Source organism: Geotrypetes seraphini, chromosome 9, assembly GCF_902459505.1.
Source record: "Geotrypetes seraphini chromosome 9, aGeoSer1.1, whole genome shotgun sequence".
NCBI classification, from domain to species: Eukaryota; Metazoa; Chordata; class Amphibia; order Gymnophiona; family Dermophiidae; genus Geotrypetes; species Geotrypetes seraphini.
Window position 1 is genome coordinate 121302561 of NC_047092.1, and position 20098 is coordinate 121322658.

The 20098-nt window shown below is 45.2% G+C and overlaps 1 protein-coding gene across 1 annotated transcript in view; it reads left to right on the forward strand.

Annotated features, from left to right (window-relative positions):
* The window catches only part of LOC117366910 (nuclear body protein SP140-like protein), a 219978-nt gene that overhangs the window by 32811 nt on the left and 167069 nt on the right, over nt 1–20098 (forward strand). The gene's annotated exons all lie outside the window — the stretch shown is intronic.

A 20098-nucleotide genomic window follows, 5' to 3' on the forward strand; every position in this document is an offset into this window, starting at 1 on the left:
TGTGAGATCTATATCCATCCTGACCTATCTCCATGAGTTCTGTCCCTGCTCCAATCCCTGCAAGCTCTGTCCTCATCTACACAAGGCTCAAATACTTATGATTTTTAAGTGTGCGAGGCTTGTGCAGATGAGGACAGAGTTTGCAGGGATGAGGCAGGGACAAGGACAGAACTCATGGGGACAGCACGGGGATGGAAATAGATCTTGTGGGGTCGGGAACAAATTTGTTCCTGTGTCATTCTCATAGAAAGGCAAGTTCCATTGGCTAAAATATTGGCTTAAAAGGTGCCTCACAACTATTATAGAATACAAGCACAAAGACAATTTGATGTACCAAATTATATCAATGGCTAGTGTAAGTTGGCATGCCTATAAGTTGTGAACTTGGCTACAATACAAGACCAAGTGTCCAAACTGGAACTATTGGAGAATTATCGTAAGGATCTCAAGCGCTCACAGCTAAAAGCTCGATTTGTTTTTCAAGCTAATAACCAAAAGGTGAGCTATCATTGGTCCCATAAATTCTCCTATTTTAAATTCTTCTTTTTTTATCAAAAACTTTTTATATAAATATAATTTTTTTAAAGTGTAATATAAATCCTATTTTGCTTCATACAAATTGCATTGCAATACTTTCTTCAATTAATATACTGGTTTTCAATTAATAAATAGTACTCTCTCACTCAAGGTTGTAATTTAAAGAGTACTTAGCTTCATAACGACGGAAGATCTCCGTTTCGCTCATTATTTTTTATAAGAGCTTCATCAGGAAAAACACCAGCATTACCGCATCTTTACTTAAGTCAACCAAATTATAAAGTTAACATGTCGAAAGACTGCAAATCGCAAAGGCACAAAGTGCCTGTCAGTATTTCTCGCTGTCGAGAAATACTGACAGGTACTTTGTGCCTTTGCGATTTGCAGTCTTTCGACATGTTAACTTTATAATTCGGTTGACTTAAGTAAAGATGCGGTAATGCTGGTGTTTTTCCTGATGAAGCTCTTATAAAAAATAATGAGCGAAACGGAGATCTTCCGTCGTCATGAAGCTAAGTCCTCTTTAAATTACAACCTTGAGTGAGAGAGTACTATTTATTAATTGAAAACCAGTATATTAATTGAAGAAAGTATTGCTATGCAATTTGTATGAAGCAAAATAGGATTTATATTACACTTTAAAAAAATTATATTTATATAAAAAGTTTTTGATAAAAAAAGAAGAATTTAAAATAGGAGAATTTATGGGACCAATGATAGCTCACCTTTTGGTTATTAGCTTGAAAAACAAATCGAGCTTTTAGCTGTGAGCTCTTGAGATCCTTACGATAATTCTCCAATAGTTCCAGTTTGGACACTTGGTCTTGTATTGTAGCCAAGTTCACAAGGATTTTGTGTGTTTCACATATATTTTTGAGGATTTTTAAGATGCCTATAAGTTGCACATTAACACACTCATGCTATGCCCATAATTATGCCCCTTTGCACTGCACACCTTCCGCCGGATTCTATATAGGTCACCCAAAGTTGAGCACGGATCAGAGATCCACGTGCAAACTAATTAGTTAATGAGCCATTAACAATCAACATTTGATGTTAATTGGCAATGATTTGTGTTTCCATGCAGAACTGCCCTACTTCTTATTGTATAACGTGTACACCTAAATTTCATAGGGCACAATTCAAAAGGGGGCATGGCTATGTCAGGGGCATTCCCAGAAATTAGGCATATTATAGAAAAGGGTAATTTACATACCCAACTGTCATTAGTTGCATGCCAGCTTTTGGTTTCAGCAGGTGTAAGTGTCGTGGCCAAAATTAGACGCAAGATCCAAGCTAAACTCATATTCTGTAAAAGGTGCTCCACGCACAACACCCTTTGTAGAATACAAGTTTAGCACAGATCTTACTGGGACCTAACTTTGGACACAATTTTTGTAGAATCCCCCCTTCCCCATTTGACTAAGGCTCACTGTTTAAATGATAGCATCTAGCAGTTATTGGTGTCTACATATGGCACCAGTTTATAGAATGAAGAGAACAGCGTGCATCTGTCCAAATGGGAATTATTTGTTGGGATGGCCATGTTGCCTGGGGCAAGTTTATGCATAACTAGCCCAGGCTTGTGGCAGGAGTATCCAAGCCATGGACATTGAAGATGTATGGCTTTCATTAATGAATGTGTGCTGCAGCTGGGATAGCTGTGTCTGTGATGGAACCCTTGCTGTGTGATAGGGCTTCCTGCAGGAAGTGGTTAAGAAACATTCAGACTTGAAAGAAAAACAAGCCTACTACTCTAACCTCTTACTTTTTTTTTTTTATATTTTTTATTCATTTTTTTTTTTTTAATTGAAAAGCTTTTATTGAAAAACACTCCAAACAGTACATAACAAATGCACATGAAATGCAAGAACAAAAATACAGAGAGCAAAATATCACACTTCAAAATAGCGCACATAAGTGCAATCAACAATATAGACATGTGAAAGTCCTACAAACTAAGAAGAACAATATATAATACCCACCCAAACACAGCCAATACCCCCCTCCCACCCCCCAGGGACAAAACACAATACCCACAGCTCTCAATAAGGTTGAGAACAGTCAATTCCAAACATAAACCAAAAATTGGAAAGGAATATGGTTATGGGATCCCCCCAAGCATCGCCCACTCATTCCGACACCAAGGCCAACTCAAAGCCCCTGACCACCCCTACCACTAACTCCCACAGAGGCCCGAAAATTACGCCACACATGAGCATAGCCATGTAGTTTACCATGTCTCAAGGCCGTTAAGTGATATAGGTTCTGCCAAGTAAGCAAACGTTGCTCCACCAGGGCCCACGTGGGAGGGAGCGCCTGATTCCACAGAGAGGCAATGGCTAATCGAGCAGCAGTGAATGCCAACTTACAGAATAAAGAGTCACCCCAAGCCAGGTCCAATCGATGCCAAAACAACAAGGCGTGTCGCCAATCGGCCGGTATCTGGACATCCAGGATCCGGGACACCCGAACAAAGACCTCAGTCCAGAATCCACACACCCGCCCACACTGCCACCACATATGAAAGTAGGTACCCACTTCTCCACAGCCCCTCCAACAGAGAACACTCGCACCGCCCTGCCAGCGTATTCATTTTTTAATCTTACATCAAGTGTACAAATAATAAAACATTTGAAATTAAATACATCACTTGAATTTCTTTCTAGTATAACATCAAATATATAAATTTATTCCCTTCCCACCCACCTTTCCTTTAACATTTAATCAAAAATATAAATATTATCCCAGGACAAGCAGGCAGCATATTCTTTACGCATGGGTGACGTCACCGACGGAGCCCCCGGTACGGACCTTTTTAACTAGAAAATTCTAGTTGGCCGCACCGCGCGTGCGCGAGTGCCTTCCCGCCCGACGGAGGAGTGCGTGGTCCCCAGTTTCTTCGTTTCCGCGGAGCGAAGAAGACGCGTGTTTTTTCAACGGCCGTTGAAACTAACCTTTTTTGCCTTCCCGCTCGCGAATTTTCTTGTTGTTTTACTTTCTTACCTTCGGGTTACCTTTTATTTTCCTTTAAACAAAAAAAAAATAAAAAAAAAAATTTGACTTTATTTTTTCCCCTTTTTTCGAACTAGCCCTGGCGGGGCTTGTTGCCACTATACAGGCCTCCGGGTTTGATTTTGCGGAGGCCGTATTCCCATTCATGCCCCCGCAGCCAGGTTTTAAGAAGTGCCAGCGGTGTGCACGCCCGATCTCCCTCACTGACCCACACAATTGGTGCTTGCAGTGTTTGGGTCCTGAGCATCGGGCGGACTCCTGCACCCGCTGTGCCACTCTTAAAAAGCGAACACTTAAAAATCGCCAGATTCAGCAGAACATCCTATTCGGCACCGGGTCTGCGATGGAATCCTCTGCGTCGACGGCGGTACCGCCAAAATCGACACCCACCACTTCGACGACGCCCGATCCAACATCGGCGCCATCGGCGCCAGGTAAGCCGGCTAAGAAGCCTTCCTCTTCCCTAGAGCGCCTGCCAGCCACAGTGGCGGCACCGACCATACCGGCTTCCCGCCGGCCCCGGAAACGCTCCGCCCCGATCTCGGTGAGTGCCTCGTCATCGGCCTCCTCATCGCCGGGGCGTGGAGCGGCACCTATGGAACCAAAACAGAAAAAAGCGGTTCCGGTGCCACCCCTGGATGACCGCATCGCGGCCATCCTCCAAACACAACTACAGGAACAGTTGCAGCATCAACTCCAGCACCTGTTACCCACTATCCTGGCACCGCTCCTTTCGGTACCAGACCGGCCCGAGCCCCGCACCGAACAACCGGTATCCACCCCATCGGTGCCACTTAGTACGTCCATGCCGATTCTCTCGGCTGAACAACTCCGTGCCCATCCTGTAGTTCACTCACATACCACTACAGATCCGCCTCGAGACCGGGCGGGACACCATTCTTCCCGAGACCGGGACCGACACCGATCTTCCTCTCCCGGTACCGTTTCGGTGCGCTCGGGCAAGTCCCTATCTAAGACCCACCATACCGAGCCTTCCACCCCGGTTTCTCGGCACGCGCACCCGGAGGTCCGGGACCCGGACTTGTGGGAAGAATCTCCCCCCGGTACCAAGGAGGATATCTCCTCATCAGACGAGGAACCCTCAGCACCCGATACCACTTCCAAACCTGAACAATCCTCGTTCTCCAAGTTCCTCAGGGAGATGTCAGCAGCTTTGTCTCTCCCCCTAGAGTCAGACTCCAAAAAATCCCAAGCCTTTCTGGAGGCTTTGGATTTTGAACAACCACCTAAGGAGTTCCTCAAGTTACCCGTGCATGACATACTCCGGGAAACCTTTTATAAAAACTGGGAGAACCCTCTTACGGTCCCTGGGGCCCCCCGCAAGTTAGATAACCTTTACCGAGTTATCCCGATCCCGGGTTTTGATAAACCTCAATTGCCCCATGAGTCTCTCCTAGTTGAGTCCACCTTGAAGAAATCTCAGGGCTCCAGTGTTTATGCCTCCACCCCTCCTGGCAGAGAGGGCAAAACTATGGACAAGTTTGGCAAGAGGCTCTACCAGAATGCCATGCTGGCCAACAGGGCGAACAATTACACGTTCCATTTTTCTTTTTACATGAAACACCTGGTCCAACAGCTGTCCGCCCTTCAAAAATATCTTCCAGAAAGGAAGATTCCGCTTTTCCAGCAACAAATTTCCAGCCTCCTTCAACTGAGGAAATTTATGGTCCGCTCTGTCTACGATTCCTTTGAGCTGACCTCTCGTGCCTCTGCCATTGCCGCCTGGCTTGGCTGAGAGTATTGGATTTGGACATCAACCACCAAGACCGTCTAGCCAATGCTCCCTGTCTTGGGGATGAACTTTTTGGGGAGTCCCTGGATTCCACCACCCAGAAACTCTCGGCCCATGAGACCAGATGGGACACCCTCGTTAAACCCAAGAAAAAGGCTCCACCTGCTCGACCTTACAGGCCACAGTCCTCATATCAACGCAGGTTCTCAGCCAGACCACTCAATCCGCCTTCGCAACAACCTAGGCGGCCCCGCCAACAACAACACCACACCCAGGCTCGTTCTCAATCCAACCAACCTGCCAAGACTCTCCCACCTGCCAAACCCTCTCAGCCCTTTTGACTCTTCTCTCCAGGGCATAGCCAGTCTCCCACCTTCATTGCCTCTTCCTCAACCCATCGGAGGCCGTCTTCACATCTTCCTCAGCCGTTGGGCGGTCATCACATCGGACCAGTGGGTCCTCAACATCATCCGCCATGGCTACTCCCTCAACTTCCAGACTCTTCCACCAGACAATCCTCCCGTAGAGTCTGCTTCTCACTCCTCCCAAACCCCCCTCCTCCTGAGGGAGGTCCAATCCCTCCTTCTTCTCAATGCCATCGAAGAGGTGCCTATGGACCAAAGGGGTCAAGGATTCTACTCCCGCTACTTCCTGGTTCCCAAAAAGACGGGAGACCTCCGTCCCATTCTCGATCTCAGGGACCTCAACAGGTGTCTAGTCAGGGAGAAATTCAGAATGCTCTCCCTTGCCACGCTTTACCCCCTTCTCTCACAGCACGACTGGCTATGTTCCCTGGACCTCAAAGAAGCCTACACTCACATACCAATCCATCCGACTTCACGTCGCTACCTTCGATTTCAGGTACAGCACCGTCACTATCAGTACAAAGTGCTACCTTTTGGCCTCGCTTCATCGCCCAGGGTGTTCACCAAGTGCCTTATTGTGGTGGCGGCCTTCCTCAGGTCTCACAACCTCCAGGTGTTCCCCTACTTGGACGATTGGTTGGTGAAAGCACCTACGTCTCCACTTGTGCTACAAGCCACTCGTCACACCATCTCTCTCCTCCATCTCCTGGGGTTCGAGATCAACTACCCCAAGTCGCATCTAATTCCCATACAGCGACTTCAGTTCATTGGAGCAGTTCTTGACACCACACTAATGAGGGCGTTTCTCCCCTCTGACCGTCAACGGACCCTGCTCCACCTCTGCCGTCAGGTGCTCCTTCATCACTCCATTCCTGCCCGAAAGATGATGGTCCTCCTGGGCCACATGGCCTCGACGGTCCATGTGCTTCCTCTGGCGCGACTTCACCTCAGGACACCTCAATGGACTCTTGCCACCCAATGGTCACAGACCACGGATCTTCTTTCTCATCCCATCTCTGTGACATCGTCTCTTCAGCAATCTCTTCAATGGTGGTTGAACTCCTCAAATCTTTCCAGGGGTCTACTTTTTCATCTACCCCCTCACTCCATGACAATAACCATGGATGCCTCCCCCTATGCGTGGGGAGCTCACCTGGGAGATCTACGCACCCAGGGACTCTGGACCCCGCTGGAGCGTCAACATCACATCAATTTCCTAGAACTCAGAGCTATGTTCTATGCTCTCAAGGCCTTCCAGCACCTTCTCTGCCCTCAGGTTCTTCTCCTGTGCACAATCAAGTCGCCATGTACTACATAAACAAACAAGGCGGCACCGGATCTCGCCTCCTTTGTCAGGAGGCTCTCCGCATCTGGACTTGGGCCACGGCCCGCAATCTCTTCCTCAAGGCTGTCTATATCCAGGGCGAACAGAACTCCCTGGCCGACAATCTCAGCCGCATCCTTCAACCTCACGAGTGGACTCTGGACCCGTCCACACTCCACTCCATCTTTGCTCGCTGGGGCACTCCGCAGGTGGACCTCTTTGCAGCGCCCCACAACCATCAGCTGCCCCAGTTCTGTTCCAGACTCTTCTCTCCTCATCGTCTGACCCCAGATGCATTCCTGCTCGACTGGACAGATCGGTTCCTCTATGCCTTTCCTCCACTACCTCTGATGTTGCGGACGTTAGTCAAACTCCGCAGGGACAAGGCCACCATGATTCTCATCGCTCCTCGGTGGCCTCATCAACACTGGTTCTCCCTCCTGCTTCAGCTCAGCTCCAGGGAGCCCATTCCTCTTCCTGTGTTTCCTACTCTACTTATGCAGCAACGTCAGTCTCTACTGCATCCCAATCTGTCTTCGCTCCACCTGACAGCTTGGTTTCTCTTGGGCTGACCTCTCCAGAGAATCTGTCTCAGCCTGTCCGTCTCATTTTGGACGCCTCCAGGAAACCGACCACCCTCCAATGTTACCATCAGAAGTGGACCAGGTTCTCCTCTTGGTGTCTACGGTGTCATCACGACCCCACCTCTTTAGCGGTGGAAACTGTGCTGGACTATTTGCTCTCTCTGTCCAATGCTGGCCTCAAATCTACCTCCATCAGAGTCCACCTCAGTGCCATCACTGCGTTTCATGAGCCTATCCTCGGAAAACCTCTCACGGCTCATCCTCTGGTTTCCCGGTTCATGAGAGGCCTCTTCAATGTCAAACCACCTCTGAAGCCTCCTCCTGTCATCTGGGACCTGAATGTGGTTTTATCAGCCCTCATGAAACCTCCTTTTGAGCCTCTTGCCACAACTTCGCTCAAACTTCTAACATGGAAGGTGCTTTTCCTCATTGCCATCACCTCTGCCAGGAGGGTTAGTGAGCTGCATGCACTGGTCGCCGATCCACCGTTCACTGTTTTTCACCATGACAAGGTGGTTCTGCGTACCCATCCTAAATTCCTTCCCAAGGTGGTCTCAGCTTTTCACCTCAACCAGTCCATTGTGTTGCCCGTCTTTTTCCCTAAACCCCACTCTCAGCCTGGGGAACAGGCGTTACACACGCTGGATTGTAAGCGTGCCCTTGTATACTACCTTGACCGTACCAGGGCGCACCGCTCGTCTCCTCAGCTTTTTCTGACCTTCGATCCTAACCGTCTAGGTCGTCCTGTCTCTAAACGGACGCTTTCCAACTGGCTTGCTGCCTGTATTGCGTTCTGTTATGCTCGGGCCGGTCTCTCACTGGAAGGTGCTGTCACGGCCCACAGAGTTAGAGCTATGGCTGCTTCTGTTGCTTTCCTCCGTTCCACACCCATTGAGGAAATCTGCAAGGCTGCCACTTGGTCCTCAGTTCACACATTCACTACTCACTACTGCCTGGATGCATTCTCCAGACGGGATGAGCACTTCGGCCAATCTGTACTACAGAATTTATTCTCCTAATGGCCAACCATCCCTCCTCCCTCTCTGTTAGCTTGGAGGTCACCCATGCGTAAAGAATATGCTGCCTGCTTGTCCTGGGATAAAGCACAGTTACTTACCGTAACAGGTGTTATCCAGGGACAGCAGGCAGATATTCTTATGTCCCACCCTCCTCCCCGGGTTGGCTTCTTAGCTGGCTTATCTTAACTGGGGACCATGCACTCCTCCGTCGGGCGGGAAGGCACTCGCGCACGCGCAGTGCGGCCAACTAGAACTTTCTAGTTAAAAAGGTCCGTACAGGGGGCTCCGTCTGTGACGTCACCCATGCGTAAAGAATATCTGCCTGCTGTCCCTGGATAACACCTGTTACGGTAAGTAACTGTGCTCTCTTTACTATTGATTAAACCTACAGTAAACTTTAAAACCACCCTCCTCCCCCCCATTTGCAAATATGCTTTCAATAGAAAATGGTATCTATTCATTACATTCTTACTAAAAGATCCTAACAGATCCAGAAGTCTACTTGCACTAACAAAGAATGTATTCACTGCGTCCCAAGGAAACAGTCAATCTCCACAAATAAGCCTAGACAGTGAAATACTATCCAACTTTTTCCATGAAAAAATACAAAAAATACGCTCTAACCTTGACTTAGCTGCTAACCCTTTACAAATTACCCCTACCATTACACCACCAAGCACCAACTCAAAAGCAAACACCTTCTGTCACTTTAAAACAATCACTCACGCAAACCTGAACAAAACAGTTGACTTACTATACCCATCATGCTCAACTTTAGACCCCTGCCCTGCAAACCTACTGATATCAGCTAAAGAAGCCTTCCTAAACTCAATTCTCCCCCTAATAAATAAGTCACTAACAACCGGAGAAGTACTTGCAACCTGGAAAACCGCAGTGGTCCGTCCTATCCTAACAAAAACCAAGCAACTTCAGACCAGTCTCAACCCTTCCATTTATATTGAAGATCATAGAAAAAGTTATCCTACAACAACTACAAGACTTTACAGACAGCCAAAAAGCTCTATCAGTCTACCAATCGGGATTCAGGAAATCTCATAGTACCGAAACAGTCCTATTAGACATTATTGATGATTGTTGGAAATTCCTCGATCAGGGAGAAGATGTGCTGCTTGTTCTCCTGGACCTTCGATACCATTGACCACACTCTCCTCATCTCCAGACTTACTGACATTGGCATCAGTGGCACAGCATTACGCTGGTTCTCTTCATTCCTAAAGAACAGATCTCAGAGTGTACTGCTGGAATCACACCCATCACGTCCTAAACCACTCAAATATGGGGTGCCTCAAGGTACTTTGCTATCGCCACTGCTCTTCAACCTAAACCTCAGACCAGCGCTTGACATTCCATCAAAATACATCAAGATCCACTCATTCACTGATGATATTCAACTCTACCTCCCACTAGGTATAAACCGGGCCACCCAAATAAAAAAACTGCAAGGCTGCCTTGCCGAAATCAAAGACTGGATGACAACGAACAAACTTCAACTAAATGCATCCAAAACCGAACTACTCTGGATTCTCAAGAAAAACTACACCTACCCTCGTCCAGTCTTCTCCTGGGATAATTCGACCCTCAAAGCTAAGGATCAAGTATGCAGCCTTGGAATCACCCTAGATGCAGACCTATCACTAACAAGTCATGTCTCACAGGTAGTATCAACCTCCTTCTGCTACCTGTGCCAGCTACTAAAAATCCATCCATACTTCTCAGAAGGAGAATTCACCCAACTGCTCTACTCCTATGTCTTATCATGCATGGATTACTGCAACATGCTGTTAGTTGAACTATCTGCAATGAACCTATGAAGATTGCAACATGTACAAAATGCAGCAGTTCGCCTTTTAAAGAACCTATCTATTTGTGACCCCGTCACTCCAGTTCTGGCCGCTGTACACTGGCTACTCATCCAGAAATATTGCATCTTTAAAGCTCTTACACTAGCTTTCAAATTCTTTGATAGAATGGTCCCATCCTACATGGCAAAAAAACTAACAATCTACATCCTCAATCGACCCCTGCAATCTCAAGCTGAGAGAAGATTCTACCCCACTGACAAACACTCCTACTCACACTTCCTACCCAAACTATGGAACGCAATCCCACCAACTATCAGATTACTAACAGGTTTACTAAACTTCAGGAAAGCGATAAAAACCCACCTTTATACCTGACTCTCTTAAACACCCCCCCAACCTCTATTTCTACCCCACCATATTTATACTGTCTCATTGAAGGTGCCCTCCACTTGACTTACAGATGTAACTAAGACTCTAGTCGCACACTCGGTGCTAAATTATGCAAGATCTTATCTCCCTACTACATGTATCTACACCATGAATGCCTTAAAATTGTCCTATAATTCAAATGTATTGCAATTCTAGCTGCTAAACTTATAGGGCCTATTGTTTGCCATGTTACTGTGCTGAGTCCCCAAATCATGTATTCATTCCTCCATGCAATTCATAAGAACTGTCCCTCTGTTGCTTTTCTTCCCTTTAATCTGTTATTGTATATACTAGCTTTATAGCCCGTTACATTAATGGGTGCTAGAATATATGTGTGTCTGTCTTTATTTCTTTCTCTCTGTCTCCTTAGCCGCTTTTTCCTGTCCATTCTCCCTTATTTTTACCTCCCCTGTGTCCACCACCATCCCTTCACTGCTCCCCTTATCCAGCAGTAGCCCTTCTCCCTTTGTTTTACCTCCGCCCTGTCCATCAGCACCTCTTCCTGCTCCCCCTGTCCAGCAGTAAGCCTCCCTTCATTTTTCCCCCTGTCCATCAGCACCTCTTCCTGCTCCCCATGTCCAGCAGTAGGCCTCCCTTCATTCCCCCCTCCCCGTGTCCATCAGCACCTCTTCCTGCTCCCCCTGTCCAACAATAGGCCTCCATTCCTTCCCCCCCGTCCATCATCACCTCTTCCTGCTCCCTCTGTCCAGCAGTAGGCCTCCCTTCATTTCCCCCTGTCCATCAGCACCTCTTCCTGCTCCCCCTGTCCAGCAGTAGGCCTCCCTTCATTTCCCCCCCTGTCCATCAGCACCTCTTCCTGCTCCCCTGTCCAGCAGTAGGCCTCCCTTCATTTCCCCCCCTGTCCATCAGCACCTCTTCCTGCTCCCCTGTCCAGCAGTAGGCCTCCCTTCATTTCCCCCCCCCTGTCCATCAGCACCTCTTCCTGTCCCCCCTGTCAAGCAATAAGCCTCCCTTCCTTTTCCCCCCCCTGTCCATCATCACCTCTTCCTGCTCCCTCTGTCCAGCAATAGGCCTCCCTTCATTTCCCCCCCCTCCACGGGAGTTAGTACAGGGCCGGTGTCTGCCATTCTCTCCAGAGTCCTTGTGCCCCCCCCATCCCTTCCCATGGACCTGACTACCTACCCGGCGATTGAAGCAGCGTGTGCAGCAGTCTTCACACGCTGCTTCGGGTCCTTCTACTGCCCTGATTTACTCTGGCACGTCCCTGATGACATCATCAGAGACGCGGCAGAGCAAATCATGGAAGTAGAAGGGCCCGAAGCAGCGTGTGAAGACTGGTGCACACGCTGCTTGAATCGCCAAGGTAGTCGGGTCTGCGGGAAGGGGGGGGTGAGCGGAAAAGGACTCGGACTCCTGTGGTCTGTCGCGGAGGGTGGCCGGGCTCCATTTCAGCTGCAGGGAAAGCTCACTGCCCCAGCTCCTTACCCGTCCGCAGCCCGGGCCAGGTCTCCCGCGCTTTCTCAGCGGCCCGGCTCGCTCAGTTGTTGTTTTTTTGTTTGTTTAACTGGCCACTCCGCTTCCTGCATTCGCTGCTCTCCGTCAGTGACGTAATAATCGCGCATGCGCACTTGTCTTGCCACATCCCGACAGAAAAGGGATCAGGGAACACGCGAGGCAAGTGCGCATGCGCGGCTAGCATTTTATTATTTAAGATTGTATGTGAATTTGCATCCATGTTGCCCATCGTTTACCATGTGACCGCCCTCAGTACCCAAAACATGTACATAGGAATTTCTACTACTGTTCGTCATCTTTTTAATATGTTTTTCTGTATATCTGCTGTATGTGAAGTTGTAACTTTGTTGCTCAACCTTCTACTGTGTATGTAAACTTGTTCTGGGCTTTTCTGTGAGGACAGGCTAAAAATTCAACTAAATAAATAAATAAAACTTGCTAGTCTGAAGGTGGACTGGGGCCAGTGTAATCGGCTGCTCCATGTTATTTGAATATGGCTTGGGTACCCTGGTGGTATTTGCCCTGTAAACCCTCTGAAGCAGACAACCTGTCCAATACATGTCTCCTGAGTCTGGAGTGCCAAGCATTTTCACACACACACGCCAATCATTTTCTCACACACATACACACAAACACACACACGCCAAGCATTTTCTCACACACACACACACCAAGCATTTTCTCTCTCACACACACACACAAGCCAAGCATTTTCTCACACACAAACACGCCAAGCATTTTCTCTCACACACACACACACAAACACACACACGCCAAGCATTTTCTCACACACAAACGCCAAACATTTTCTCACACACACAAACACACACACGCCAAACATTTTCTCACACACACACACACACAAGCCAAGCATTTTCTCACACACAAACACACCAAGCATTTTCTCTCACACACACACACACAAACACACACACGCCAAGCATTTTCTCACACACACACACAAACACACACACGCCAAACATTTTCTCACACACACACACACCAAGCATTTTCTCTCACACACACACAAACACACACACACCAAGCATTTTCTCTCACACACACACACACACAAACACACACACGCCAAACATTTTCTCACACACACACACAAACACACACACTCAATTGTATACAAAATAAAAGCCTTTTGAGAGTGAGGACAGGTATTCTTAACAATAGCATGAAAGTCTGATTGTCTCAGGCCCCGATGTTCTAAACTTACCATGCCTCTAACGATCGATACTAAACCAGTTCTAACTTGTTTAACATCAAAGTATTTTAGCTTCCAGTGCACATAATGGCTCTACACTGTCTTTTTCATGTAGTACAATATGGTCATTAACATTTAAATATTAAAATGTACACTCTGGGCGATATCCAGACATTGCCCGGTGATGCATGAAATGAGGCACTGAACTTTGATGCTTCAAAATTACCAGCAGGTCTGGAGGTTCTGGTAGTGTGTTAAAAGCGTGTCTCAGCTATGTGTGTATGTTAAAGGCATGTCTCATGCGCCTGCGTTATAAATGTAATCGGCAGGTCTGGGTTACTAATTGCACGAGAGATGAAGATACATTTATCATACTTGATGAGGGGGGTGCCGTATACGTGTGTGCTAAAAGCGCATTTCATGCACATGTTTTAAAGGTGCATCTCATGCACATTTGTTAAAAGCATATTCTGGCAGAGCTGGGATGCCAATTACATGAGAGATGGAAGTTATAAAAAAAATATTGGGGGCAGCATATATGTTGCTCAGAAGTACTATAGAAAAAAGCATTTGCATAATTTGCTGGTAGTTCTCCACCCCTCCCCTCCATTTATGATGTACGCCCATGATGTGCTACAACAAGGCATGCCTATGATTGAGGCTTATGCGTGCCTATGATGTAGCATTTCCTGACGCATGCATACATTTATGCCTCTTTTTGTGGACTATTCTGAGCATGTGTCAGTTGTTTTCTCCAACGACTGATCTGCTGGAATTTGCATGAACCTCCGAGGAGCTCATTTGCATGCAAAGTTTTTGCAGCTTTCCTTATCTTTTTCAAATTGGAAAATACACCAGCACTACAGTGACCTACAGGTTTTGTAACAGTAAGTTTAGAATATTGGGGCATCAGATTCTTCCTGCTAGCCTCATGCCTTTTATTAGTAATCTCATGAAAGTTACACAAGCAGTTGTCAATCAATATGACAGCAGATCCACATGGCAGCAATTACAACACACTGGCAGACTATTTACCTTGCAGCAATCAAAGGACCAGATCCAAAAACAAGTTAAATCCAGTCTTTGTTACTTCTAGGAGATCACAACTAGTATTTCACACAGTGCATATATTGTACATCCAATTCTGAGGGGGTGCTGCAAAGTTCTCAGCCCAACCAACTTCCTAAATTGAACGCTATTTTGCCAGTGTAGCTGAAAAGAGTGCTATTTTATTTTACAAAGTGCCAATTTGCAGAATTGTAATGCTATGTTTTGACATTGTTTCAATTCATTGATTGAACCATGTCAAAGAAAAGTGTGGAATTTAAGTGTGGAACTCTGAGCCTTCCTGAAGTTCCTATTCCTGTAGAAGAAAACTCCAAAGAAAATCCATGAATAATGCAAACATTGAGTGACAAATGCCCATCATTCTCCACAGTGAAAAAGTGATGTGCAAACTTTCAGAGTGGAGATTTCAAGACCAAAGATGCAGCAAGGTCTGGGAGGCCTCAAACAGTGTCAACTGCTAAAATTGTTGACCAAGTCCATGACATAATTTTGGCAGATTGGCGAATTTTGGCTAAAACAATTGCTGAGTTAGGTGTATAATCCACGAGCAGTTAGATATACAGAAGCTATCAGCTAAGTGGGTGCCCAAATGTTTGAATGCTTGCTGACGAGGAACAACATTGAGTGGATACTTCCAAGTTGATTTTGCAGCATTTTCAGCGAGCTGGTGCCAACCTTTTGGAGCTAGTTATTGTTGACAGTGGCATAGCAAGGGTGAGAGGTGCCTGGGGTGGTGGTGCCCCTCCCCTGCTTTCCTGCTCCTTTCCCACCCCTCTGCCGTGCATGCATTCACCTCTTCCCTTCCCCATACCTCTCTAATTTCACTAGCATAAGCAGCATCACCAACTTGCTGCCCGCATCAGGTTGGTTCTCCCTCTGACTTCACTTCCTAGGCATGGGACCCAGAAGTGATGTCAGAGGGAGACTGATGCTGGTGCGAGCAACCGGTTAAAGTTGCTTCTTGTGTCAGCAAAGAGCTAGAGGTAAAGTGAGGGGGAAGTGAAGGAATGCGTGCAGCAGGGGGAGGAGTGGGAAGGAGCGAAAGGCATAGAGGAGGAGGGGTGCTGGCACCCCCACCAAGATGGTGCCTGGGGCAGACTGCCCCCCCCTTACTACATCACTGTCTTGACGAAACATGGTTACACCATTATGATCCTGAGATGAAATGGTCCATGCAATGACGACACTCAGGTTCTCCAAGGCCAAAGACATTCAAGACCCAAAAAGCAGCAGAAAAGGTCATGGCCACAATGTTTTGGGATCAGGAAGATGTTGTAATGACTGACTATCTTCTAAGACGAAACCTCTGCAAAAATACAAAAACCACCCACTCTATGCATATAATGTGAATTAACAGGTGTCAGTAGTGCTCAGAACCAATTCAACGGTATAAAGATCACAAGCAGGGTTAAACCCTGAAAGATTGTGCCTGTAGTATTTAGTCACTTCACATTGACCACTGTGATGATTGCAATGTCCAATGTTTTAATACTGTGAATGAATTATTTTTAAAAAAAGTAGTACTCAACAGGGGTGTCCGAACTCTTCCAGGTTCTGACGTGTTTCACCAGACCAGGCTTCCACCATGAAATGCTTTAAACAAATCGTGATCTACAAATCATAAAACAAAATATAAATGTGTGAACCAAAACTGTGTAAAAACATGTATAAAAAAACACTTTCGGCGACACTAGAGGTTACCTCATGTTCTTCCCTTCTTAACTTCCTCTTACAATGGAATGCTCCCCAACTGACATCCATTTACCTGCACTTCACTGGAAGCGAAGTCATACTTGTCAGCGATGAAGAAACGCCCACTATTCTACGTACCTCCAGATTTAGCCCATTGGGAATCACAATCTGCCGTCTGAAAATCCCGGACTGTTCTTTATTCCACAACCAAGTTTTTAGGTTTCCCTCCCAGGACATGACAGGAGCCTCCGAAACAACAAATTTCAAATCATGTTCAGAGTGGCAGCATCAAGCCAATGTTGAACCAGTGGGGCAGTAATTTCATCCTGCTGTACCTCAGATGTTCCATGATTCTTACTTTGATAGTTCGTTTGGTATGACCAATATAAAAAAAGGATGCATGGACACTGAATGAGATTAACAACCCCTATAGAATCACATGTAGTGTGTTGAGAATGGTAATGTGAAAGATGCAAACGAGAATGAACCACTTCATTGGTAACAATAGCAAGATCACACACGATGCAATGTCCCCGAAGGTTAACATCCACAATGCCCACACTTGACTGGAAATAAGATTTACTTAATAATTGCCGTAGATTTTTAGAACGGGAAAAGGCAAATTTTGGAACAGATTGAAAAACCTGATGATGTTGTAAAATATGCCATTGCTGCTTGATACGTTTGATCTTGAAGTGTCTAGAATACCCACAAGTCTTTTTGTTTGGGTATCTTCCAAGAGGGCCAAACAATGTAGAATACTAATGTAATTTGCTGTGCGGATTAAAGAACATAAGAACATAAGAAGTTGCCCCCGCTGAGTCAGACCAGAGGTCCATCTTGCTCAGTGGTCCGCTCCCGCGGCGGCCCATCAGGCCTAGTGCCTGAACAGTGATCCCTGATTAATTTTATAACTTACCTCTAATCCCATCCCTATAATCTACCTCTACTCTTATCTGTACCCCTCAATCCCTTTGTCTTCCAAGTACCTATCCAAAGCTTCTTTGAACCCCTGTAGCGTGCTCCTGTTTATCACATCCTCCGGTAGCGCGTTCCATGTATCCACCACCCTCTGTGTGAAAAAGAACTTCCTAGCGTTTGTTCTAAACTTCTCCCCTTTCAATTTCTCTGAGTGCCCCCTTGTACTTGTTGATCCCCTTAATTTGAAAAATCTGTCCCTGTCTATTTTTTCTATGCCCTTCATGATCTTGAAGGTTTCTATCGTGTCTCCTCTAAGTCTCCGCTTTTCCAGTCTGTCAGTATATGAGAGGTCCTCCATACCCTTTATAAGCTTAGTTGCCCTTCTCTGGACTCTCTCAAGTACCTCCATGTCCTTCTTGAGGTACGGCGACCAGAATTGAACACAGTACTCCAGGTACTAAAGGAGGCATTGAAAAAAAAAAAAAGGATAGGGAAACTGCGGAAAGGAGCTCTCTTTTTGCAAAACAATGCACTTGCTCACAATGTTGGTAAAACGATGGATGTTTTGACACAGTTGGGGTTTCAGTGCATAGACCATCCACTTTAGTTACCGGATCTTACTCTATTTTCTGTTTCCAAACCTTAAAAAGAGTTTGATAGGGTGACAATTTGAGTGATTCAGAAGTGATTACAGTAGCAGAGCAGTATTTCAGTGACCAGATATCAAAAGTATTTTTTGGAAGGGTTACAGAAACTTCAGACATGATGTGCCAAGTGTGTTGAATTTAGGAGTGAATATGTGGAATAACTTGTAAGTTTCTTGGCTCCACATCATTCCTTTCTAGTTGGGCTGAGAAGTTTTCAACATCCTTTCAAATTCAGTGTTCTGATTACTGACTAAAGCAGCACAATCTGTCAGCCAGTTTTACAATTCCTTGTTCTCTATAAGTTGTTCAACATCTCTTTGTAACAGTTATACGAGTACATTTCCTGCAGTTTCCTACACAGGATATGAATTCCCTTTACTTTAAAGGTTCTGATTAGGGCAAAGGGCAAAGCCAGAGCTGTGAGAATCTGATCACTTCTAGCATAAAAGGAATGTTCGATCTATAAGTCCAGATACACTGCATTAAATGGGTGTGGGGAGGGGGATTCTATTGTTAATTTTCATCAGGGCCTTCATTATATTATGAAATTATGAATTCTGAGTGTTTACTGAAATAGAGCTGTGGCCAGACTGTTACCATGGAAACCAGTATGGCTTTATGGTTTACTGTTTTGGCTTATTTGGGCAAGAAGTCCTTTCTGGACAGCACTTTGGAAGGTGCTAGTTTCAAGTTTATTAAAATTTGATATCCTGCTTATCAAGTTTCAAGTTTATTTATGATTTCATATACTGCCCAATCAGCCTTCTAGGCGGTGTACAATGTCATAAAAACATGTAATGACTGAAAAAAAGCCCCCAAAACATATTTAGGGAAACAGCACATCATTAAAACAATAATAGTTATTAAAAACAATTAAAAACAAAAACAAACAGGAACAAAAGGGAAAAGGGCTAGAACTACAATAATCAAGTAGAGAGAGAGAGAGAGACATATAGGGGAAAAAACAAAAGGAAGGGTGGTAAAGAATAAAATAAGGCTATGTAGCCCTGAAAAGGACATTTACCGTAGGTCTCGAAAGCATCAAGGAAAAGAAATGTTTTTAACTTCGTCTTAAAATGGTGAAGATTTATATCTTTATTGTAACCCACCTGCACCCCATGTTCTGACAAAACGTATCTTTATTGTAACCCATGTACTGACTAAATGTATCTTTATGGTAACCCACCTGTATCCCTTACACTGACAAAATGCACCTTGATAGTAAACCACTTGTATTGTAACCCACTTGTATCCCATGTACTGACAAAATATATCTTTCCTGTAACTTGTATCCCATGTACTGACAAAATGAATCTTTATTGTAAACCACTTGCATCTCATGTACTGACTAAATATATCTTTATTGTAAACCACTTGCATCTCATGTACTGACTAAATATATCTTTATTGTAAACCGTTTCTATCCCATGTATTGTCAAATGTATCTTTATTGTGAACCGCTTCGAACTTCACGGTACAGCGGTATATAAGAAATAAATTATTATTATTATATGGGCCGGAATATTATTCCAAAGAGATGGGGCGCTGACAGAGAAAATTGTAGACCTCATTGGGTTGATATACTTCAGAGACAGGATAAATAGAAGATTTTTGACAGACGATCTTAGAGTCTTAGAAGGGCTATAGGGGATAAGAAGATTATTAATAAATTCAGGTTGGCTATTTTGTCTAGTTTTGAAAGTTAGTAAAATAATTTTGTAAGTGATTCTGTGTTCTACTGGCAACCAATGAGCTTTATGAAGGAGGGGGAGGGGTGACATGGTCTAACTACTTTGCATTAAAAATAATCTTTACTGCAGTGTTCTGTATAATCTGATTTCTAAGCGGCGTATAACGGTAAAATAATTAAAATGTAGGGGAAACATACAAATCTCATAAACAGACGAATATTATCATACAATAGGTAGTGAAATACAATAATGAATAGGGATAATAAGACATGGATGGTAAATACAATAGGAAGGGAATGATTTCATCTGTTCAGTTAAAAGTTGTTGGTAGATTATAAATTGAATGCATTTTTAAATAAAAATGCTTTTAGGTTCGATTTAAATGTATCCAGACAAAATTCCTCCTGAAAATGTGATTAACATTACATTATTTTGTTTTTTTTATTCTGTCAATACCTTGCGGTTCTAGGCGATTACAAAAGGAAGAGACCCTGGTCATTTCCAGAAGATTACAGAGAAGCTATTGGTTGTAACATTTGAA